The following is a 26,037-nucleotide window of genomic DNA, read 5'->3' on the forward strand; positions in this document are numbered from 1 at the left end:
AAGCCCACCCTGCTGTCGCAGTCATTCAGTGTGGATAGTTACGTTCAGTGCATGCTGCAGACGTGTTTAGTGTTCCAACTTTAGTGTTTAGTGGGCTATTTTATATGACTATATTTTATTCGTTTACTTTAGTCTCTTAGTGTACGAGTATTGTGAATTTAGTTTGCAATGGATAAATTTGTTACCAAAAAAGCGCGCTTGGAGGTTGATGATACTCAAGTAAACCTCAAACAACTGTTGTATTGTCAATGGCTTCGTCTTCTTCAGGCAAGACCCGTTCACAGCTGAAACCTTGACAATCCGGCAAGGGAAGATCACTTCAGAAGTTTTGGTTGATCAAATATACATGGCTAGAATACGAGGCATCTACCGAAAAAGTTTTTTAAAAACCTGCAAAGAGGCAGATGCTAACAATCTATTACAATTTTCTTCAAAAAGAGAATATGTATTTACTTCCGTAAGGTTTTCTGTCTGGAAAAAGGCTCTGGCAAAATTCCGTCTTCATGAAAATTCTTGTACGCATAAAGAAGGACTTAATAAACACCTTAGGGAAATACAACAAAAGGATGGGTCTTTTCAGAAGCATACGCTGTAAGAGCGCCCACGACCGAGCTGGTCTACGACCCCTTTGCCAGACTTGATGGACTATCGGTCTTCTAGTATCTTGAAAATATTGAAAAACTTTGAAGAACCTCTAGAGTTTTTTGTAACATTTTCTGCAGAGGACAAAACAGAGGCAGGTTACAAATGTGCAAACCATCTTCAGTCAATGTTACAATTAAAGACTCTTTTCTTTTTACGTCTTTATTGCCATGCAGTGAATCCAGTAGCCGATGTCAATGAAAAAATTCAGTGCCCTCATTTAAGTGTTGCTGATCTGGAAAAAACATATGAGGGCTTGATTTGTATATTGAATGGAAGGCGTGATAGTTTTGAACACTTTTGGGAATTGTGTTTAAAAGAAAAACCTTCACAAGTTGATGATCTTTCGCTTCCTCGGAATCGAAGTATACCAAGGAAGTATGAAAACAACGAAGCCAGTTGACCGCACAGTTTCAAAGCCCCAAAGGAACACTACAAAGCTCTTTACATTGAAGTTTATGAAAAGGTGCAATCTTGCATTACTGAGCGGTTTGCTTCAACTGGACTCACACAGGTCATTGCGGTTGAACAAGAGTGCTTGCTTTTAGTAACAGAGGTGAAACAAATTTGGATAAATCAACTGAGGTTTTCAAAAATGACCTAAACATAGAGAGACTGCGCTTACACTTGAATATGTTAGCCGATCTTGAGGAAAAAAAAAAAAACAGCTGGTCTTAAAAATCTTGCGTGATGTAAGAAAGTACATTACACAAGAGCCAGCAGTTGGAGAAATGTTACGTGAAGCAGCGAAGTGCATTAAGATTCTCCAAGTAGTTCCAATCACGAAAACAACAGCACAACGATCATTTAGTGCCCTTAGACGTCTGTAGTCATATCTGCGATCAACAATGGGACAGAAACGATTGAACAACTTGGCTGCTCTTCATGCCCACTGAGATGTTTTGGATGAATTGAATATCCAACCAGTCTTCAACGACTTCATACTCAGTAATAGACTCAGACGGTCGACATTTGCACCTTTCTAAAAACACTCTCCCCCCAAATAATGGCATTTAAAGCAATATTAAAAATCTTTATAATATAGAGAATTAAATACATACATGAAGTTAAATTTTCAGTTTCTAAATATTAGTACTAGTTTAGTACTGTATTACTATAGTACTATATTAGTTATTTTCAAATACTTAAAACCTGCTATTTACATACTTTTTGAGTGAAAGTATTAGGTATACTGCATTAACTTTATTACCTGCATTAAAGCATTAACTTAGACATCTTGCTTGTATTTAATGAATACTAAGCCTTATTGAAAGTAAGCTTAAATTAGCTATTTACTTATTAATCAAAGTGCAATTACTTTGCGACAGCAATGTTTTATATTTTATTTACTTAATGATAGTTTAGGATTTATTTAAATATAAATTCAGTCTTATCAGAGCTTTATATTCACTGCTCTGTAATAATCCATAAGCATGATTATTACTGTAAATTAAATTAGTTTACCATGCGTGTGTATGTTTTGTTTCTTTTTTCAGAGCAAAAACATTTGTAAGGCTTGTCGATTTTCCCGGAGTGTCGAGTTATCGAGAGTCCAGTTTTCGGGGTTCTAATATTGATCATATGACTCTGAAATGCTTAAAAAGCTTTAAAACTATTATTCATCTAAAATTTAGAAAATTTCCCGGGGCTAGACTCCCAGGATGGGCCCTCTGGCCATACCAGTCTGACAAAATAAGGATAAAGAGAGCGACTCACGTGAGCGTGGGCAATAGAAGACTGTCAACATCTAATGACATACCAAAAACTATGGTTAACTTGCTTAGTGGCGGACCTTATACAGCAGAAGACAAAGCCAGCCTCCTGGTTCAATACAGGAAATATGCCGTATAGTTGGTGACCTGGACACGTAAAGCAAAAGACTAATAACAGAATTGAAAAACATTCTTGCCTGTTTGTCTTTTTGAACTCGCTAATCTCAAAAACTACTGGACGAATTTTCATGAAATGCTCTAGGGCAACTAGAGCGTGCCTTTGGGCAACGTACAGGTTTTATTTGACGAATATCGGATATATAAATAAATAAAAAGAATTCTGCCGCGTATGTCTATGTGTCTGTTTGAATATGCACATCTCCAAAACCAATAGACGATTTTTTACGAGTTTCAACAGGTAACCTGAGCTTCGCTTGAGGCAACTTAATCGGCTTTGTTTAATTAAAATCGGAGCACGGAGAAAATAGTTGTGGTAATTTAAAATTTTCTCTAAGATCGTCTGTTATCTAAATAGTTCTGATGTTTAATAGCCATGGCTTTGTACATCAAAGAAGCAGAAGACAGCACAGGTGATTTGGCAGTACCCTAAAGAAACAATAACACACTTTTAGTGTTATATTGTAACAAATAAGCCCTCGGTCACAAATATTAAGTCAAAATTGACCTGGTTTCGACGCTACTATGAGCGTCGTCTTCAGAATTAGACTAACTGTACTAAAACATTAGGTATATAGTACATTAATAAAAATTAATGACTCGAAACGATGCAGTACTTATAAGTCACATATTAAAAAAGATCTCGGCCGGAAAGGCAACGTCATGAACACTTGTCAGATGGCGAGCCGCTAAGGGCTGCTCGTACTGTGGACTGGGGTTGCAACAAGAATCTTTTAGTGTTTTAACTTAGTGACAGATGTATTTTTGGAATTTTAAACCAGTGACAGAATTAAGAGCCGCAAGCTTTATGAAAACAGACTAACAGCGATGTTCATTGGCTAGGATCGGCGAATTTACTGATTTCGCGTTATGTATTAATATTTGAGGACAGTGCTTTGCTTCTTTCGATAGGTTTTACTTATTTTATTTTTTAGGAAGATCGAATTTTTAATGTTTCTATTGACATTTTGGCGCCTACTCATAACATTTTGTTTCCGACTAAAAATTCATAGTAAACAATAGCGCTTTTCTGAATATATCAAAATAGTTAAAAAACTGAAGATTATCTGGTCGCAAGAGTCCAATGAAGATGGTGTGGTGAAACTTGCTGCAACTGGAGAACATCGGGATGCACTCTTGCCTTGGAAACTATTTCCGAAAGCGAGCTGCAACGTAACTATTATCGAGAGCGTAGTACATTATCTCTCTTCTCAGAACCCTTCATCCACAGCAGCCCAAAGTTACTTCCGTCCCACGTAACACCACAGAAGGAGACATTTTGAGAGGAAGAGGCGCGGACGAGCGTGGTTTTGCATCCCGAGTCCCGCTTATTCGTAACAGTTCACCACTTCGCATTAAAAGTGTACAACTCCCTGTGAGGTTATTTTATGCCATGACCTGAAAGAGAACTCAAGGCAACACTCAGCATGTTAGGAACGTGGACGTTACGGTCAGTTGCTTTTGACACGGCCAGCTCCAAGTGGACGTTACCTGTGTTGACAAAGCAAACAAGCTCTTTGTTCATTTCCACCATTATGCTACTTCCAACATTGTAAACATAATTTCGACACATACGAAGTGTCGGGCACGGCTGTGAATAACACGCTGAGTTTCTCTGGTAGTAAGACATGATTTGGAGAAACATATTTCTGTGAATGTACGTGTGGAGCACAGCATAGTATACAACTGATGCACGGGCTGTGGACTAGCCGGAGAAGAACAGATTAGAAGCCTTTGCCGATGTGGGCTATAGAAGGACCGTGAAAATTAGGTACACTCAGAAGGTAAGAAATGAGAAGATTCTCAACAGGCTCCTTGAGAAGCATAGTATACGATAAACATGGAGCAGAAGGGACGCGGTAAAAAGACCTGCTTAAATCTTGAAGGGCAAAAACTACAGGGGGAGACAGATATTGGAATATATACAACAAATAAGTCAGGATTATTCGTTTCAGTACACTGTGGCTGTAAGACTTATATTATGTCAGATTCAGTCCTTTGTTAGACCTTTGTAACTTAGTATCAGAGGATGACTAAGGCGAATGTTCACTCTGAACTGCCACAACAAACTGTAATGTACAATTTCCTCTGCTGGGATGGCTGTATGGCCACGCTGCTAAAGCCAATAGACTTAAAAAAATGAAAAAATTGTTGTGGGTGTTAGAAGCAATTTTATCTGTGAGATGATGATTGCAGAGGAGAGTAATTCGTGACGGGTCACCTAAACCGAGATAGAAGACTGACGCAAGTAAAAAGGGCGAGGGATAAATCTTCAGTAAGAGGGGTGTTTTTTTCCCTTTTTTCAGTGAGATGGGTTCAAGAAAACTTACATCACATTTAAAAAAGTTTTCACCTGTCTGTATAGCCTTTAGCAGTATCCGGTCGTGCCAGCAAAGACCTATAGTGTATTTTATTTTTACGTCTGCCGAACCACTCTGCGCGCTACAGCTTTGACAGAGACCGTGCGTCTGTATCCACCCGTTTAAAGTGACGTGCAGGGAGTAACGTGGCGGAGGCGGCGGCTTCGGCGGCGGCGACGGCGGTGGCGGAGACGGAGCCGCGAATGCGCCGCCGGTTCGCGGCTGGTCTTCGGGCGGCAGAGGCAGGCGGTGGGCGAATGGCCCGCCTGCTGAATAATGCAGGCCACGCGGCGGCCGCCCCAGGGCACTCCGCTACCCGCAGCACTGGCATCCGAGGCTCAGGTCGGTGCGCGAGCCGCCCGAAAGTGTCAACAAATCGTTAACCTATATCTGCGGAGCGACCAGGCACGTACCTGTAGCTAAGCTTCGGCAGCGCAAATCATTGCTGTATCGGGCAGGAGAGAAGAAAAAGACCTTCCCGCTACAGAATTTCTCCTTCTGGTTTGTGTTTTACAGGAAACGCTGTGCCTGAATGAATAATCACTAGTCGGGTAATCACGTTCAACACAATTTAGGCAGGAAAAAATTAATTTCAAAATATATCACGAGCTCTAATTCCACAACGTCACATTTCAGTGAACTCACTTCTCCTGCGCACTTTGCGTGACTAGTTTACTGGGGTGGGAGAATACTTTGGAGAAATGGCTGACCTATTGCCTAGAAGAATACATCTGAGGAAGGAAAACCCGAAGCACCATGAACGAATTATACGGATGGGACGCTGATTAGCAGGTAACAGCAGTGCAAGGGGGACCCAAAACTTAGAGTGCCACCCTGACACACTGATTTGACTTGCAGTAAGCTTCACAACAGCATGCAGTCCCCTTAGCTGTGCTAAACCATTTAACTACAGTATCCCGTCTCCAGGCAACTGGTAGTCCGTAAAGGTGTGCAGGAGAGCTACTGTGGAGTTTTGAAAGTATGAGAGAGATACGACCAGAAGTGGACCTGTCAGGACGGATTGTGAGTTGTTCCTGGGTTGCTCAGTCTGCCAGAGTACTTTAAGCGAAAGGAAATGACCCAGGTTTGAGTGTCAGTCTGGTACACAGTTTCACCGTACCAAGACGTTTAAAGAAACCTCACGGTTTCTCACTGGCGCACTTGAACAACTGTATTCCGGTCTGATTCGTCGAAAACTGACGAACTGAAAGTGATAATTGGCAGTCGAGTTTTCTTGTATAAATACTTAAGCCAGTTAGCTTTTAGCTTAACGCATTAGCAAATACTGTAAACAGTTTCTGTAATTTTATTACCCTATTATTCCAAAGAGAACTTTTATTTTGCCCTAATCGCGTTTCAGATTGTAATTAAATACAAAGATGTTATTGCTTACTTCAATGTTTCATCATCAGCCACATCTTGTGCTCCAGTATGAACATATTGTTATGGAACAGAAAGTTGTATTAATCTGTTTGTTTAATGATCTATGCACCGGAAGTTCAATGTATATTCACTCCAAACGTCAATAAATAACAGGTCATTACAGTGAATGCATGCTAAGTTTAAGTAGAAAATTTGTTGAAAAGTAACCACTGTACATACTTTGGTGAAACTCTCGACTCAACCTCACTGTTACACAGAAAAGCATCCTACCGATAGCCTGTATAGGCATAGAAGTAGTGTGTATTGATAGATGTACTCTAGTATGGCTCTTATGTTTCAAGTTCGATATTTTCCTGATGCTACGCCAAAGATGTTTCTGTTACACGAATTAATGAGTTAGTCTGATTTGGGATCACTAGGAATATTTGATAGGTGTGCTTCTAGCCCTTTACACTTGAAACAAAATAAATTCACATAAAAGTTTCTTGTGTTTTTTAATCTGAAAATATATTGCATATTTAACCGAAGCTTTATGACTTTCAACATAGTTACAGTTCTGTGTTAACGTTAATACTACGATCTATTACATTAATATACACATTGTTTGTCATACAAATACAATGATATAAGTAAGTTTTCTGTTAAAATCGTTATATAAAATAGTATCTTATTGCGCTCTGGAAAAAGTTACAGTCCACGTCCAGCACATTTTGCTTCTATTTCTCATTTTGTAAATACTTCAGCTTAATTCTCCATGAAAGTAACGTTCAGTTCATCAATTAGGTTTAGAGCTTTGACAATACATTACTTGTTATTGCGAAGGATCTGTCTCAAGGAACTACTATTTTAATCAGTTTGATAGTTTCGTGAACTCTGTCTTATGTTTTAATAACTTCAACTTTCCTATTTTCGATCCAGAAGATAAATAAGCTTCGAAGAATTCCAAGACGACAGATTCAGGGTACAGATAGAATAAACGAATATTAATGTTTTGTTGTTTGGGTTTCATATACATTTGTTCATTAAATGGAGCCACACAGGGACGTAAGCACCAACGGTTTTGTATAAGTCACCCTAATCTCTCTCTCTCTCTCTCTCTCTCTCTCTCTCTCTCTCTCTCTCTCTCTCTCTGTGGTGTCACCGCCAGACACCACACTTGCTAGGTGGTAGCTTAAATCGGCCGCGGTCCATTAGTACATGTCGGACCCGCGTGTCGCCACTGTCAGGATCGCAGACCGAGCGCCACCACAAGGCAGGTCTCGAGAGACTGACTAGCACTCGCTCCAGTTGTACGACGACTTTGCTAGCGACTACACTGACGAAGCCTTTCTCTCATTTGCCGAGAGACAGTTAGAATAGCCTTCAGCTAAGTCCATGGCTACGACCTAGCAAGGCGCCGTTGGTTACTTCATGAATCTAAAGAGTCTCACTTGTATCATCAAGAATGCTGTATACCAAAGGACGATATAAAAGTTAAGTGTTCTAGTAGCTACGTTCTTTCTTTATCACATTCATCACGTATCCTGTTCCAGACTTCGCGCCAGTCGGCGTGTGTGTACGTGTGCCCTTTCGGCTACCCGTCTCTGTGGACTGGCTGCCTTGTCAGTCCACTACATTGGCGATGAGTCTCAAAAGGGACTTTAGCGTTCGTATTGTATTAATTTGCTTGTGTCATGGCTTCGCCACATTCTCCAGATGTACTGTCCGAATTTTATCGCTTGCAGAATCAGCAGACGCAGGCGTTATTGGATGCCCTTGGACAGCTCGTCCAGTGTCAACGTGCGCTGCAAAATGATGCGGCCGCCGCCGCTTCATCGCTACCGCAGCCACACCATGCTGTTGCACCTCAATTTAGGCCCTACGAGGCGGCCAACGAGACGTGGCCGGAATGGTCACGACAATTTGGATTTCATCTCGCCGCCTACAGAATTCAAGGTAATGAGCGGCAGCCGTTTTTGCTTTCGTGTGTAGGTGTGTCCACCTACTGTGTGATAGTGAAATTGTTTCCCCGACGCGACGTAGCAACTCTGTCATACGAAGAAATTTTGTCTGCTTTAGATGCCTATTTCAAGGAAACAGTAAATGTCGTAGCAAAATGGTATACGTTCTTTCGTACAAAACGTACAGCCGGTCAGAGTAATAGGGAGTGGGTTGCAACATTGCAAGGACTTACTGGGGAGTGTGCATTTGAATGTGACTGTGGACTCCCTTATTCAAATACTATGGTGCGTGATGCAATAGCACAGAACGTTTCTGATGTTCGCATACGGGAACAGATTTTGAAACTCGTTAATCCCTCCCTTCAACAAGTGATATACATATTAGATAGGCAAGACACACTTGACTTTGCTCAGGAATCATTTGAAACTTCGCCAGCTGTGTGTCGCATTAACCGGCCCGCCGCGCGCGCTGCACGGAACTGTAAACAGCCTTCGCGCACGTCCGCACCGCCACGTGTCCCGCGCAAGCAAGCAAATGCAGTGAAATCATGCCCGCGGTGTGCAACTAGACATTCGCGTGAGAATTACCCGTCACGCCAAGCTATTTGCTTTTTCTGTAATAAGAAAGGGCATGTTCAAAGTGTTTGCCAGAAAAAGCTCACATCAGACAATCACAACCATTCCAGGCCCTTTGCTTCGCGCCGGAATCGAACCAAGGACACTCAGGCTCGGGAACCTTCGCCCATGGACATTCATGTAGTTACTGCCACTCCGCCCAGTGTTCCTCTCGCTAACAGTGACTGTGTTCGTCCCACAAAAAGTGTGCGTCGACGTCGACGGAAGTCCCGTCACGTCGCGCGTGATTCTGTTCCAGTGTCTGATCAAGTTGCACAAAACAGTCGCTCTTGTCGTCAGCAGGACAATAAACTTTTTGTAGACTTGGACTTTGAAGGCAATGTGATCCCATTCCAGCTCGATACCGGAGCTGCAGTTTCACTACCCAATCACGACACGTACAAACAACTGGGCAAACCTCCGTTGCGTGCTACACGTGTTCAGTTAAATAGTTATTCAGGACAAGCTATCCCTGTGTTAGGACAGTGCACTCTTCTTGCTACATACAAGGAACAAACAAAACTTGTGTCATTTTACGTTCTTCGTTCTTCTACTGCAGTGAACTTGTTTGGTTTAGAATTATTTCAGTTGTTTAACTTGTCAATCGTAAATCAGGTCCTGTCAGTGAACGAGACTGCGCCTTCCGCCAGTGTTTCTAGTCTCTGTGAAGAATTTGCAGACATTTTTGCACCGGGCCTTGGTTGCGCTAAGAACTATGAAGCACATTTGGAACTGAAAGTGTACGCGCAACCGAAATTTTTCAGAGCGCGCAATGTTCCCCACGCATTGCGTGATGAGGTCGCCAGAACATTAAACGATTTAGAATCACAAGGTGTCATTGAACGTGTGCAGGCTTCTCTCTGGGCCTCACCCTTAGTAATTTTGAAAAAAACCTTGTGACAGCTACTTTTCCTTTGCTCCACCCGGAAGATCTTTTTGACAAACTGTGCCCGGGAACATATTTTTCCAAGTTGGACCTAGCAGATGCGTACTTGCAAATACCGGTGGACGAAGAATCCCAGCGCGTCTTGGTGGTTAACACGCATCTTGGTTTGTACCGATTCAAAAGACTGCCGTTCGGGTGTGCATCCGCCCCTGCATTGTTTCAGCAATATTTACAAACTGTTTGTGCGTCGGTCCCTACTGCAGCAAACTATCTGGACGATATTGTGATCTCCGGAAAGACAGCAGCCGAACATTTAGCCAACCTCCGCACATTATTTCAGGTATTGCGGCAAAATGGTCTTCGCTTGAGGAAGGACAAATGTGTGTTTTTTGCTCGTGACTTACCATATTTGAGAGATGTAATCAATGCCCAAGGCATACATCCGAGTCCAGAGCACCTCCGTGCCATACAGGACTTGCCTTCGCCACAGAACGTGAAGCAGCTACAGAGTGTGTTGGGAAAATTTACCTATTATCATCGCTTTCTGCGCAATGCCTCTTCCATTTCAGCTCCGCTTCATCGCTTACGCCGTAAAGGTGTTCCGTTCGTCTGGACGACGGAATGCGAACGCGCCTTTCGCCAGTTGAAATCGGCGTTGCTTTCTAATACTTGCCTTACGCCATTCGATCCCCAGAAACCACTTTTGTTGATGGTAGATGCATCGGATTTCGGGATCGGTGCTGTGCTTGCGCACAAAGATGGTTCGCATGATCGCCCTATTGCCTTTGCGTCCAAATTGCTCTCGTCAGCGCAACGAAATTATTCACAAATCGAGAAAGAAGCTTTGGCTCTCGTTTTTGGTGCTACTAAGTTCCATGATTTCCTGTATGGTCGTCACTTTACCATCATCACAGACCACAAACATTTGACATCGCTTTTTCATCCGAACAAGCCTGTACCTCCACGTACAGCGCAGAAATTCGTTCGCTGGTCGATTTTCCTCTCGCAGTACCGCTACGATATCTTGTATCGGTCCACTGCTAAGCACGGAAACGCTGATGCGTTGTCCCGTTTGCCTGTTGCTGAGGATAAAGCATTCGATTCTTCCGAAATTGCTTGCATGTTCATTGATTCGGAAACCGATGACGTGGTCGAATCGTTTCCGATTGATTTTCGTCGTGTAGCTACAGCCACAGCTGCTGACCCTGTCCTTGCTACTGTTTTGCGTTTTGTTGCTACGCAATGGCCCTTGTCGAAGTCACGGATCGAGGATCCGTTGGTTCGCCGATTTTTTGCTCACAAGGAGAGACTTCTTGTACGACGTGGTGTTTTGTTGTTGCGTTCTGATAATGATCAGTTCAGGGTCGTGGTCCCACGTTCGTTACAGTCCTCTGTCTTAAAGCTTCTCCACCAAGGACATTGGGGTACAGTGCGTACGAAACAACTTGCTCGTCAGCACTGTACTTGGTTCGGAATCGATGCTGCGATTACGAATATGTGCTCTTCTTGCATGGCGTGTGCCGAACAACAATCCGCACCGCCGCGCAAATTCTTTGCCTGGCCGAAAGCCACTTCCCCTTGGCAACGCTTGCACATCGATTTTGCTGGTCCATTCTGGAATGCTCGATGGTTGGTTGTTGTCGATTCTTTCAGTAATTTTCCATTTGTTGTCCGGATGTCTTCCACGACGTCTGCTGCCACCATCCAAGCGTTGTCTGCTATTTTTTGCATTGAAGGTCTTCCACAGACTATTGTTTCCGACAATGGCCCACAATTCATGTCTGCCGAATTTCAGTCATTCTGCAAGGCCAATGGTATTCAACATCTGACATCCACGCCGTTTTCGCCTCAGTCAAACGGTGCCGCTGAACGATTGGTCCAGACTTTCAAGTCACAGATGTTGAAGTTGAAAGAGTCGCATTCTCGGGAGAACGCGTTATTGCTCTTTTTGTCTTCGTATCGCTCTCAGCCCCGAGATGGTCGCTCGCCGGCTGAGTTGCTCCATGGTCGTCCTCATCGAACCTTGATGTCTTTGCTGCATCCGCCGCATCAGGTTCCTGTGCAGCGGCAGACTCCTGCTTTTGCTCCTGGCGACGTTGTCTATTATCGCCACTATCGCGGTTCACGGCGTTGGCTCGCAGGGCGCATTCTTCGCTGCCTCGGCCGCGCGATGTATTTGGTTTTGGGAGCCTCTGGTGAGGTGCGTCGGCATCTCAATCAGCTGCGCCTCTGCCGTCGCCTGTGTTCTGCCGCTCCCCGTCTGCTTTCAGCGACGGTGCCGTCCAGTCAGCGCCCTGGGGACCCATCTACTGGCTCGCCTCATCCCCAGATGTTACTGACGATGCCTTCCATTTTGCCCCATGGCGACGCGCCGCTGCCGCCGCCGCCGCCGCCGCCGCCTGTTCTCCCGCCGGCGCCGCCCGCAGTGGACGCTTCGCTGCAGGCGCCCAGCGCCTCCCTGGGTCGCGCGCCGCTGATCGCTTCCCGTGACCAGCTGTACTCCGCCGTGGAACTCTTGCCCACTCCGGACCAGATGTCGTCTTCGCGCGTCGGATCCCCCGACGCAATGGAGGTCGACCCTTCGGCCCCTCCTGTCTCATTACGGGCGCAAACACCGCATGTTGATGTGCACCCTGGACTAGGTTTCCAGGCGTTTCCTAGCTCCCCTCGGACCGAATGGCAGGGTGCGGGTGGCACAGCCTCGCCTGTTGTTAGGCTCCCCACCTCATCACATACGTCAACATGGGGTCCTCCCCACGGCGGGCGGAAGCCTTATCACACGACCGTTCGCCGATTTGCGGGGGAGGAATGTGGTGTCACCGCCAGACACCACACTTGCTAGGTGGTAGCTTAAATCGGCCGCGGTCCATTAGTACATGTCGGACCCGCGTGTCGCCACTGTCAGGATCGCAGACCGAGCGCCACCACAAGGCAGGTCTCGAGAGACTAACTAGCACTTGCCCCAGTTGTACGACGACTTTGCTAGCGACTACACTGACGAAGCCTTTCTCTCATTTGCCGAGAGACAGAATAGCCTTCAGCTAAGTCCATGGCTACGACCTAGTAAGGCGCCATTAGTTACTTCATGAATCTAAAGAGTCTCACTTGTATCATCAAGAATGCTGTATACCAAAGGACGATATAAAAGTTAAGTGTTGTAGTAGCTACGTTCTTTTCTTTCTCACATTCATCACGTATCCTGTTCCAGACCTCGCGTGTGTGTACGTGTGCCCTTTCGGCTACCCGTCTCTGTGGACTGGCTGCCTTGTCAGTCCACTACACTCTCTCTCTCTCTCGAGCGCGCGCACACACACGCACACACACACACACACACACACACACACACACACAAACACAAACACAAACAAACGTAGTAATTTATTATCAGATAGGGCAAGGGGTCTTATTCCAAACAGTTTTGAGTCAAAAAACACATCTCTAAAATTATTGCTATTGTGTCAAAAACTAAAACTTAATCGTGAACTGCCGACATCGTTTGGCGAGAAATTCTTAGGTAACTGCTACCTGATTTTTATCAGTCCCAGATCACAGTTCAGACACACCACTAAATTGCTCAGTAAGACAATTCGAAAAGATGACAGAATGAGAGTCTATGGTATCATTACCTGTTAAGGCTGAAAATAGTTTACCATGAAAATGCGATTTCCTATCCTAAACTTAATACTTCTTAGCCCATCCACTCATCAAAGGGGTCCCTGTTCGCTGGATTGAAAACAGCTGAATGACAGCTCCAAGATCCCTCAAGGCCTAAGACACTTGAGCAGTGGATGAAGGTGGGAGACTTGGAGGCCTCCCCATTTCAAACAGATGGGTCTGATGTTAAGTTGCAGCCTTCTTGGCGTTCAGGAGCGGAGCAAAGAAATATCTGGATGTACGACCTTACTGGTGTTTGTTAAGAGTATCCAGCGTGCGACTCAGCGTATGAACACTACGAAGTTCACACGCACCGTGATAGCAGATGATAATGGCTTCTTGTCAAGAATACTGGGAATTTTTCGAAGTGAGATCGCGAGATATTTGTGTCCTGTAAGTAAGGGGGGGGGGGGGCATAGTGGAGTTACCCAGTGGCGATCATTCATAGCATAACACTCTACTCTGCTTCTGCTGCAGGCACACGTTGCAGCTTGGAGCTGTCCCCGTCCTCGCTGTGGCCCATGTTTTGATTCTTCACGCGCGCATGCGTTCGGCATCGAGTTGTGTGTTCGCACCTGCCAGCGCTGCTGCCCTACGTCGGATCCCGGGTCAGCGCTACACTACCGGAGCGCAGGCCACGCTGCCTGCTTCATAGCACAACACCGCCGCTATCTGTGGCGGGAGGCTAGATTCTGACCACAGGACGCTTCACCGAGTCTGGCCTGCAGGTTGGATTCGTTGTCTGCTGCTTATCACCAGCACAATCGATGTATTCTGGCACGGAATAAAAGATTACTTGAAAACGCTGCTTTCATTACAGGACGTTGATCATCCACTTACTATCCCCCATGACACAGCTACAACCACGCTCTGGGTGGTGAACTGCAAGCCTTCCGGACTATTAGGCGCCCAGCTCAACCACCAATACAGTGGATTTTATTCACTCCAGCCTGTATGAGTGTTGACGGAAGTGGCCACGTCAACAACCTCCGTCCAACAATGTATAATATTTATCAATTCTGATGGATTCTAAACTTGTCTTCAGAAACGTTTCTGCCCCAGGCAGCTGCAACAAAGACGACATGCGTAGCCACAGTTTGCTGAAGGGTGAGTGGAGTGATGTTGTTGTTTCCATTGAGAATCAGTGTGTCTTCTACCATATAGTTAAACCTTTTCTCATACGTGAGTGGCGACAACTAAACTCAGCATTATGTAAATACGTATTTTGGTTTCTGATTGGTTAATTGCGCAATGTATCGTATTGTGAGGCAGCAACTCAGGTGGAGAAATTAGAGCAAGAACTGTCATCATAGTGTGGCGTTTAATTGCCCTACTCGTCACTTGATACTGTGTCTTCTGTCATTTATGTGTAGTCCTTTGTTTTATTTATTGTACAGAGTGAGCCGTGCCCGGCTCTTGTTCAGGACATTTATTGTTTGTCATCTTCAATTACTGTACTGCCGCCTCGTTTTCTTATTCCATTTACTACCGTCACTATCTTCCTGCCTTACTTTCTTGTGAGCGCCAGCAGCAGCGCGTATAGATAAGTGAACTGTCGTACCATTTCTGGAGCGAACGATAGTATTTCCAGTTCGTCGTGTGCCTGGCGGTCAGCGGGAGACGGACCAGTAGGGCAGTCGGGACGCAGCAGCAGTGAAGTCGCGAACGAAGCGCCGGTGAGGCGCGGACAGCCAGTGCTCGCCGCCCGCTGACGACACACATGAACTGTCTGGCGGAGAGAGATTGGCGCGGGACGACCGTTGATTGGTCGTTCGGCTGGTCGTCTTATCGCCCGACGTATATTTGGTCCCTTCACGGTTTCCGGGCCCTGGGCAGTTCGTCGGTTGGCATGGAGCAGCCAGAAAGTCTCCACGGCGCGTAATTTGGCGAGACCCGCTGGCGGCCCCTATGTAGTGTCGGAGTGTGTGGTGCTGTTCCCATTGCTATGAGGTCTGTGGCTCACCGATCCCAGATACGAAAGTTGAGTCCTTACTTAATCTACCAGCCAGCCCCAACTGTTCACATTGTGTCGTTTGAATTTCGCTGTGGGCTGTTGGAACATGCCCAAGAGCAACAACGTGTGTTTTCAAGTTGGCGAAATTCTAACCGCTTTCCTCTGGAGTTTAACTTAACTTGATTATTTTTGAATTGAAGTGCACCAGCGGAATCTTCTGCCTTATGGACGTTATAGTTCCGGTTACCTGCTCTGGCTGTTGACGCAAATTCAGGCAGGTATTTTCCTTATCATGTTGCGGCCGTCCAGCACGGCCTGTAGTTTGACAACTGAGTGTGTAATTCGTTGTGGGCGCCGATACCTTCTGCGTTGTTCCATTGAACTCCCTGTTGTGTGCTGGTCGGATGGAGCGGACGTTACCCTGTCACTTAGTCCATTGACTGTCTGTCACTTGAGTTGCCTTCGGATTGAGAATTGTTGGGCCGACTGCCTGTCTCTCCTATGCGAGTGTTAGTGTTTGAATTCCAGGCCGACCCTTGGAAACTGCTGAGCGACGTTTGATGTACTGCCTTTTCATATTTGTCCTTGTTGTTTGTTTATGCATGGCTTCGAGCCGATTTTAAATTAAAGTTGTTTTGCCCTTAAGACGTGAGATTGAATCGCCCATTGAGCTGAGAGTTAAGTTCTAAAATTTAATGTTTGACTTCCTCTGTTTTTTTAATGTTTCTTTACTCTTGAAATGTCTGTCAAATGAATAAAATAGGATGTTCGAGTGCAACTGACAGCCACTTATTTTGGCCCCTTTTCACAAATTAAACTATCTGCCCTGTCCTGCGGGTATAGCAAGCGATTTCATAGAGTTTTTACGATGTCGTAGTTCACGATATAGTGTTGCCGCTAAGAAAACGGTGGGGATGTCGACAGCTGAGATGGCTCAGACGAGATCAAATAATGCAGACATGTTCAAACAATTGAAGGCAATGCGAAGGAACAGGGCTTTATATGCTTCATTTGCTCCCACAATAGGTTTATCTATATTTGGCTGAGTTAGATCTGTTCAAAGTTTTATGGCTGTGAGATAGAGGAGGATGAACGAAATGTGGACTAAATTCAGGAAGCAGGTCGTTGTTCAGGTATCTTGGTATGTAAACTAAGGGGAGTGCTTGCTCAAAAGCAACCAACAGAAAGAAGTTAATAGTGACATTGTAACTACCACAGAAGTTAGTTCAAATTTACGAAGTTATGATAAATAACGTGGGATTACCAGCTGCAGTGTCTTGTGAAAATTCAGACTCTTAATCAGCTGAAGTTCCAGACGCAGCAAGCGTGTGTGGTAGGGAAAAGCTACATGAAAGACATCCATTAAGGTACAGTGGTAACTACTTCATTGGAGTTTGATTATTGTTAGATGCAGGCCGTGGAACCTCAGTCAGATGTAAGCCTAGAGGGACATGCACAAAAAAGTATATGTGCCAATGCTTTTTCTGTAGTGCCGAGTGTAGCTGGAGACAGTAGTTCTGTTGCAAACACAGAAAAGATTGCACAGGAAGCTACTGATGACAGTGAGATGGTACACAGATATTCAATCGTAAGTAGCGCAACAGATTCATTGGAATCTGTTAAGGCGCCGCTATCTCGCATGGAGGACAGGCTAAGGCGAGAAAGAAGAAAAGTGCTTTTAACACTTGTGACCAGGCTTACAAGGCTAAATAAAAAAGTGTGAAGCATCAGACATCAATGAAGTAATATCGTTTCCTGATAAAGATTATTTGTTAAACGAATCTGTTAAGAAGAAAGAGTTTTACAATATTATTTTTAATTGTTTAGCGTATTTGTCACGTAATGTTTCTACACAGTAATGTCTATGGGATACAAACGAAGAAAGATCAGTGGCCTATTAGCAACACAAAAAGCAAGCATTACGTGGAGCAGAAGCTCTATCAATTGCAGAAATGCCGTAATGACTGACGTCGTTGAGCCGTTACGATAACTCGTTTTGGGTGACGTTGTCGTTCTAACTCTACTTCGTGCAGCCAGTATCTTTTTTAGACGGAAAACCGCTCACCCATCTGAACTCCTGGTACATTAGTTACTAGTTTACTGGGTTAACCTTAGAAAGCAAAAACTAATAGGTGAGCCATGTCACGAATCGACCTATCGAGCCAGGCTTTCGTGTGCGTTTATCTATGTCTAGAGGGCGTCTGTGGGCGGCTTATAAAAGGTCTCTGGGGAGCTCACTCTTTCTCAGGCAGTCCGCCGAGGAGGTAAGTGGTCCTTAGTTGGAAAGCTCGTTGGGTGTGCGGAACACCTGGCAGTCTGGGGTTGTCGGCTGTGCTTTCGACGACGGGCGAGTGGCTGCGTTCATCCGTAGTTAGTGGTAGCACGGGAAGAAGAACCTTTTCCACCTGGCCTAAAGACTGATGCTGCTAACCGCCGTCTGTCGCATTCTACGCTATATGCCGCAATGAGGCTACAAACTGCATGTTAACGGCTCTCCATCAATAGTCCCTCCGGAGCTTGAAGTTCTTGTTCATATTGAGTAGTGCAGCAGGGGCTTTTGTAACTGGACTTATGACACGTTATACCAGCCGACTATCTTGCAAGGTTCCTAACTTGGGCAATGCTAATAATCTGGTGGAACCTCTGAGGGAAGCCGATACCCAGTAATTATCATCTTGCTACTTGAATCATTTGACTTATTTGGCAATGTTGATAAAACTTCCTTCTAATCACATGCTTGCTGTTTATTGCGATTGTCCTTTTGTGAGACAAGTGGATGAAGGCATACATTCCGATAATCAGTAAATTTGGTGTTAGTTTTAATGCTCCATCTGCGCTCTTGTGGCCAGCCTGATGGAGATGGCCCAGCCTGGGCCCTCTTAGTGTTGATGGAATTGTCCATTTCAGACCGATAGTGTGGGTGTTGCAACCAAAAAATTCCTGCTTATGGAAAATGAAGAAGAATTATATTAACTTCCTGTAGCTCTTTCTTTAATTATCCTTTCTTATATTGTAAAACAGAGTACTATTGAAAGAACAGGTGCAGCTAATCCCTATATTTAATTCACAGAGTGGCAGATTCAGCTGTTTGTTGCCATGCTACTTTGCACATGTTAATTTAATTCGGTTTATGATAATTGTCTCGTGTACGTTTTAGAACCAGTTGAGTTACTGGGCCACATTCTAATGGAGTGTCACAGGTTCTGCAACCCGGTGTGAAGTGGTTGCAATACCGAAAGGTTGATCTGGGGATTTTGCAAAAACTTCGCCTTCAAATTTCGTATTACAATTGTTGTATACATAGAAGTATCATCTTCATATTTATTATTATAGTTGTTGTGTATGTCTTTACATAAAGCATTCTTTAAATTCATTTAAAAATATGCACTGCTAAGGTTCAGTTCAGTGCTACTCTGTGTTTGTGTACATTACGTGGCACACTGCTAAAAACTTTTAAGAAGTATTTGGTTTTATTTACATCCTATACCATTATGATTACGTAACATTATTCACAAATGATTGTTGATGTAAAGACTATTTGGCAAATTTCATCGTACCTAAATCTGTGCCATGAAGCGTTCTTAATTTAAAAACTGATAACTATACCCTTTTGTTTTTGGGGGTATCCTTTTTAGTTGTCTGGCGTATGTGTAATTTTGTAATCTTAATAAACTTTAATTCAAATGTGCTTTAACCAACAATGTTCAATCCCCGTTTTCCCAGCTCTTCCTTGTCCTTCCTGCTAGAGTAATATTGAGGCATCTCTTAACTGAACCACGCTCTACTACCAATTATGAGATGCCTCTAGCTGCTGGCCTGTTCTTTGCGCTAAGTCTGAATGTTGCTGATTTGGGGGAGACACATGCTGGCTAACGCCCTTCTTCCATTGGCCGTCTATTTTAATGACTATGCATCATACCTGGGCCCAGCTGATGATTGAATGAATTGAAATATGTATGTGGCTGGGACGTTCCTTTTGGGGGAGTTGGGTGGCCCAGAGCAAGCTCTTTATTTGACGCCACTGGCGATATGTGTGTCTATGATGAAGAAATGGTGACGACAATAAGTAACCAGGTCATACGTATGGAAAGTATGTGTCCCAGATGGGAATCGAACCCGGACCAGATTGTCCTCTCGCAAGAAGAACACATGAGAATCGGATGTTTTAAATTCAGAACTGAAATATCAAGCATCCGTAGCAAATCAATGCAACTGCAAGAAACTGTCAAGAAAATCGACTTCGAAGTGTTCTGAGATTCTTCAATATCCCAAAGTTAACGACAGGAAGTGTGAATATTTGGTAAACTGATTGTCTGCTGTTTGGGTGCCCCAGTTAGATCCCCAGTCGATCCAAATTTTTATTCAAAGGTGCATGTTGTACAGGCATTTGGGTGAAATGTGTTACGACATCCAATTTTTCAACCAATATGGAAAAGATTCAAGTATAATAAAGGACCGCTGTTAATTGCAAAAATCTGTATGCTGGAGCTGATCTAGGTTACTACTATAACATCGTCAACGTCGTTGTTAGAATACAAACCAGGTATAATGAGAACAGGTGAAAAATATGAGTGCAATGCAGTCATACAAATCTGTATATGTTAGAACATAGCAGTGAGATACCACTGGAAGAAAGGTAGCACAGGTACTGAAATATTAGAGCATAAACAAATGACACTAGCAGGGCCGGCTGTAGGGAAGAGGATAGCCGTGGCTTTGACCAGGGGCCAGGTGTTCTGCAGGCGGTAAAATCTTCAATTCTCATATGGTTATAAGAGAAAAAATTAAACAAAACAATGAATCCGTTTTTTTATAAATGGGTAAGTGTGAAAATATGTTGGAAATACAAGTCATTCTTAAACTATAATGTCCTACTGGAAATTTTCTATGATTTGTGAAACAGGTTTCAGTTGGTCATCTTTGTTGCATCGTTGAAAATAGCAAGGATTGCTATTAACAGTATGTGCAACTCTATTTCTACCATGCACCTATACAGCACTTACAGCCTACCTAGGCCAGTTGAAAGCCTCTAAGTAAGCGAAAAACTTTATAACAGAGAAATAAAGTTAAATGAAGCGTATGATGCCGTAACAGTTCCTTAATTCCTGTAGCAGTATCGCTGAGAAATGACCTTTTGTAATAAATTAGAAGAGCATAAATAAAATACAAGCTTCCCGTCACATGCCACAGGCATTTTAATCCAAATTAAGAGGCGTTTATAAGTGTAAGGATGTTTGACATCCACTCCCCACCACTCCCTCTGCTTTTTAAGTTATTAAGATATTAACATATCGCTCAAGAAAAACCTGCCAAAACTTATTTTGGAGCAGAAACGACAAAAACACGTTGAACAAGCTGTTTATCCAGTTTCACACTGTTTACGATCCAGTAACTTTACTTAGCATGTAACTGTTGCTTCTCACTACAATAAATGAAAGTGCTTTCAGAACTGCTTGTTTCGAGCCACAAGTCATGGTCACAGCATGTCGGAAAGCATACCTTCAGGGTATTCGACGTCACCCACTTTTCCTTTAAAGACTACGGACACAGTAAATAGGTGTGATAATTTATAAATTTTTTTGAACAAAGAAAGCGTTAAATGGAAGTCTCTCGCTATCCTATGACCTTACACTCTGTACGGCAGAAGTAATGAGGGTACTGTAGATGCTGCAATACTCAGCTGTCATGGTTGCTACTGGTATCGACCGCACTGCAATCTGTTCAGAGAACTAGCAAAAGTGAACAGATTTTAGTATCACACTCAGTGGATGACATATCTCAATTTTCTCTCCATGTCCATCTTCTTACAGACTGTTCAGTCCAGGATGTCAAATCAACACACCTTTCAGCTGTCTAAATTTTTAAATTGTTATTTTATTGAGCAACTAGTTGCAATGATCTTCAGGACTCCTGCCGACGTGTTGGAAGATATCTACCAATGGCCCAGTTAAAATAGGGGACTGTATTCAATAACCGGTATCCATAGATTTTTGAGACAATGATCTTCTAATACCAGGATGGTAGTGTCTGAAGTGAAAGTTGTCTCAAAAAATCTACGCATACCAGTAATTGAATGCTGGCCCCTAATTTAACTGACTAGAGGTGTCGGTCAGGGTGCCTCGAGATGGCGTAATATATCACCGAAATAGGTTGCTCAATAAAATAACAATTCCGAAATTTAGGTGGCTGAAAATTGTGTTGATTTGACATTCTATCTTATTTTGGTCGCATCATTAAGTTGGGAGTAGCAATTGAAAACGCATTACGCTGTAAAGCCTCACTTCTGTTTCACTGGCTGGTGCCCTATACTTCTCTCTGGTCTTGAAGACGTATTCATTTCAAAAAAGACATGAGTAAGTGTACTGTGTAAAATAAGGCGTAATGGTTGACTAACATTATGAAAAATGTTATGTCTGAAAACACAAAGAGGTGGGGGAGGGGGGAAGGGAGGGCACTTGTAAATTCCTCATGGGGTGGCAAAATTCCTTTAGCACTCCACTGACACTAGCCTTTACTGTAGGAACAAAATTGTCGCCATGGATAAAAGCAGCCAGTGGGTTCGGGTTTATTTAACAGGCAAGGTTGTTCAGCAATAAAGTAGTCTTACCTAACTAGCTAATGGTATGTGAATGCCACCTTGCCGTGTTAAGTCGGCATGCAACTTGTTCGTACACAACGGAAAACGTCCCCCTGACAATGTCGCAAAATAATATAGGTGGATGCAGATAAGGTAAAGAAAAATATTAATTTTACATAAAAGTGAACTTTTACTACAATTTAAACATTAAACAGTATAACCGATTCCATCACTCGTGGTTAATAGCAAAAGTGCATTTAAAATGCACTGTGAAATCCACGACTGTAAAATATCAAGGCGACTATACGTCCTTGATTATAATTTTATTTTCTGGTGCGAAAACTATATGCGGCAGACAAGAAAGCAGAAAATAGTAAAAATTTAGTAGATAACACTACAGAATTCAAATCCAGTTCAGAAAGACTACCTCCTCTCACAGTTAAATGCAAAAATAAACAGTATACCTTTGTTAATTGTCATGCTCCAATCAATGACGACAATAAGAAAAATCCAAGTAAAGTAGAAGCATTCTGGGAATTTCTAGAAGAAATATCAAAAACTCCAAAATCAAATGTTGTTATACTAATAGGGGTTTTTAATGCACAAATAGGGAGGGAAAAATCGTTTCGAAAAATAGTGGGATAATATCCAGCTCATAAAAGAACAAACAAAAATGGCACAAGACTAATCAGTCTTTGTAGAACATTTCAGTTGACGGTAATGTCAACCTTCTTCAAAAAATTACCAAAAAAAGGCAAAAACATGGATCCGTTAGAATCCAATGTTAGGTTAGTTCCAGTTAGATCATGTGGCTATTTCTAAGTGCAATTTTAAAGAAATCATGAATGTAAAAGTAGGAAGGAACAGGGAATTTGATTCTGATCGTTACCTGACTAAGATTAAACTGAAACTCCCCCCCCCCCCCAATAAAAACATAAAAAGACAGTAAAAATTAATTAAATGTAATACACACAGGTTCAACATCACCAAAGAGGTAAGAAAAATTTTCAGGAAGATATTAAAGGAACTAAATAAGGGAAATGGGAAGAAATATAGAAAGAAATCAACAGGGCATCGAAAAATGTATTTGGAACAACAAAAATTAAGATGAAAGTCTGGCGGAATGAAATCTGAGAAGAAGCAGTTGCAGAAAGAACAAAGCAATGGAGCAAATGGAAATGTTCTGAGAAGCCTGAACACATTGATGCATTTAGAATTCAAAGGAAAGAAACTGCAAGAATAACAAAGAGTGCTAAACGATCTTTTGAGAAATCACAACTTCATGAGACACAAAGAAAGCTTTGTAAAAAATAACTCCCAGAATTTCTATCAGATGTTTAAAAGTTATCTAAATGTCTACCAAACTCCAAGTCCTTGCTTCACGGATGAAAATGGTAAAGCAGGTCTAAGTAACAACCAAAATTGTGAAATACTAAGAAAGTACTTTGAAAAATTATTGAACTGTGAAGAACCAAACTGCAAGCTAGAATTTCCATATCTCCACGAGAATACAGAAGCAGATCCACCACCTACAGCTGAAGAAATTAAAAAAAGCAATATATACGCTGAACAACAACAAAGCCAGTGGAGGAGACTCAATTACAACTGAACTTAATAAATGGTCTCAACCAAAAATTATAACTAACCTTCAGCTCATGTTTGAAGAAATATGGGAAAATGGAAAGATACCAGAAGACTGGAAAGTGGCTCTTATCCATCCCTTTAAAAAGAAAGGTGATAGGCAAAGTGTAAATAACTATAGAGGTATATCTATGTTGCCAGTGGGTTATAAAATATTTTCAACGATACTATTTGATAGCCAACTGAGAGAGTATCAGAGTGGATTTAGAAAAGGGCAGATCTGGCTCAGAATAGATTTTCAACCTAAAATCCATAATTCGTCAGAGACTTACAAACTCCAAGGATATAGCTGTAACATTCATAGACTTTAAAAAGGAATTTGACTCAGTTGATAGGCAAACACTAGATATAGTGATCAGAGAATTTGACATCAAATCTAAATCAGCAAACCTTATTCATGAAACGCTCACAGACACCAAATGAAAAGTAAAGTTTCAGGGTGAAATATCGAAGACATTCAGCATAAAAACAGGTGTAAGGCAAGGTGATGGCCTGTCTCCAGTCCCTTCTAACTGAATACCAGAGAAAATAGTAAGAGAATGAAACAAAAACTAAAAGAAGAGAAGCTATCACCAATGAGACTGGTAACTAAAATCAAAGGTATTGAAATCCACTGTTTAGCATTTGCAGATGATTTTGCCATGCTTTCTGAAAACCTAAAAAAATGCTGGAATACAAATCAATCTGTTAGAAGAAATAGCCCATAAAGCAGGTTTAAGAATATCTGTAGAAAAAAGGTTCTATGCGCTTTAGTCTGGAACCGCGTGCCCGCTACGGTCGCAGGTTCGAATCCTGCCTTGGGCATGGATGTGTGTGATGTCCTTAGTTTAGTTAGGTTTAAGTAGTTCTAAGTTCTCGGGGACTGATGACCATGGATGTTAAGTCCCATAGTGCTCAGAGTCATCTGAACCATTTTTTTTTGTACAAAATTTATGACAAATATAAAAAATGCTTCGGAATCCATAGCAAACAGATATTGGCCGGATAGCAAGGATAAATAAATTTAAATATTTGGGAGAAATTATCCAATAGAATGGCCTAGAATTATTCGCTATAGAAGAAAGAGTACATAAATTGAAGAGAGCTTATGGAATAACTAGGAATATCTACATCAAAAGGTGTCTGTCTAAAATTTGAAGAAGCAGCACTATAACACAGTAGTAAAACCAGAATATCTTTATGCAAGTGAATGTTTAGTACTGAACTACAAATTACACAATCTTGAAGTCCTAGAAAGTAAAATAATTCGAAAAATACTTCGAGCACTAAAAAATACAGTGGTATGGGGATTAGGAAGCAATGAAGAAGTTTGTCGCATCATAGAAAACATAAATAAAACGCTTCGAAAGAGGCGACTGCTATTTTTTGGGCACATATAGAATGAACAGCAACAGGTTAACCAAATAGATTTTTAAAGATCTTTTGGACAAGAAGTCAAAAGGTCTGGATTCAAGAAGTTAGGAAAGATTTCGAAAGAAACAAGATAAGTGAAAAGATACAACAGAAAATGAGACTTTCAAGAGGAAACTTGTAAAAATGGAAGAAGACAGGGTCAAAATGGTCCGAGGAGAAAAAAAGGGTACATGGTGAAAAGATGAAAGAATACTGGAGGAAAACGAAAGAACAACAAATAAGGAAGCATTGAAATTGGTGTGTGGTCCTTAGATGACACAAACGAAGATAGAAAAGAAGACGAAGAAGAAGAGGTGGAAGAGAAATGGAGAGAATACAGGCAGCTGAAGCGCTAGGTGAAATCAATGAAGCTACATACTTGCATACGTGGAAGCATTAGAAAAAAATTAGTAGCTTAGTAATTCAATATGCAGTATCTGTTTTCAAACCAAATACTAAAAGTAAGTTATGTATTTAAGACCATGGTAAAATTAGCACTAACCATCGTTTGTTGTCAGTACACTTTATCCACATACTAGGTAAGGGCTGCTTCTGCTGTTACTTCACAGCTCTTCTTACAAGATGTGTGAATGGACGAATCACATTAGAACAATGCTTATTTGATTTTAAATTACTTGTTAGCTGTGCAACAATACTCAAACATATTTGTGTGAAGGGTGTTCCTACTTTCCGTGGTTGCGAATGGTGTACGTGGCGTGGAACGTTATTATCCTTTTATCTGATATGTTTAACGTTCTGTATTTTAGTTGGACGTCACTTGATAGTATCACTGCTATCCTTATTGAACACATGACTGCAACGGAGTTGCAATGGGAGCCGCGCATGCCTGTAGGACGTGGCCTGGATTTCCGATATGCTTTGCAGTAGCTATGCATTTGCGCCATTTCTCTCGAAGCAACACGTGACGAAACGCCTCTGTATGAGGCGAGAAACCCGAAAAGCCTCAGAAGCCTCACGAAGAGAAGCAAGAGAAGGATCAGCAGCACTTCTGCATCATTTCCTTGACACGAGAGAGGCATAAACGTTTTCAGCATTGGATATATTCTGGGACGGTAGTATCGGTAGTACCGGTTTGTGAGCAGC

Source organism: Schistocerca nitens, chromosome 4 (genome assembly GCF_023898315.1).
Source record: "Schistocerca nitens isolate TAMUIC-IGC-003100 chromosome 4, iqSchNite1.1, whole genome shotgun sequence".
Classification (NCBI taxonomy): domain Eukaryota; kingdom Metazoa; phylum Arthropoda; class Insecta; order Orthoptera; family Acrididae; genus Schistocerca; species Schistocerca nitens.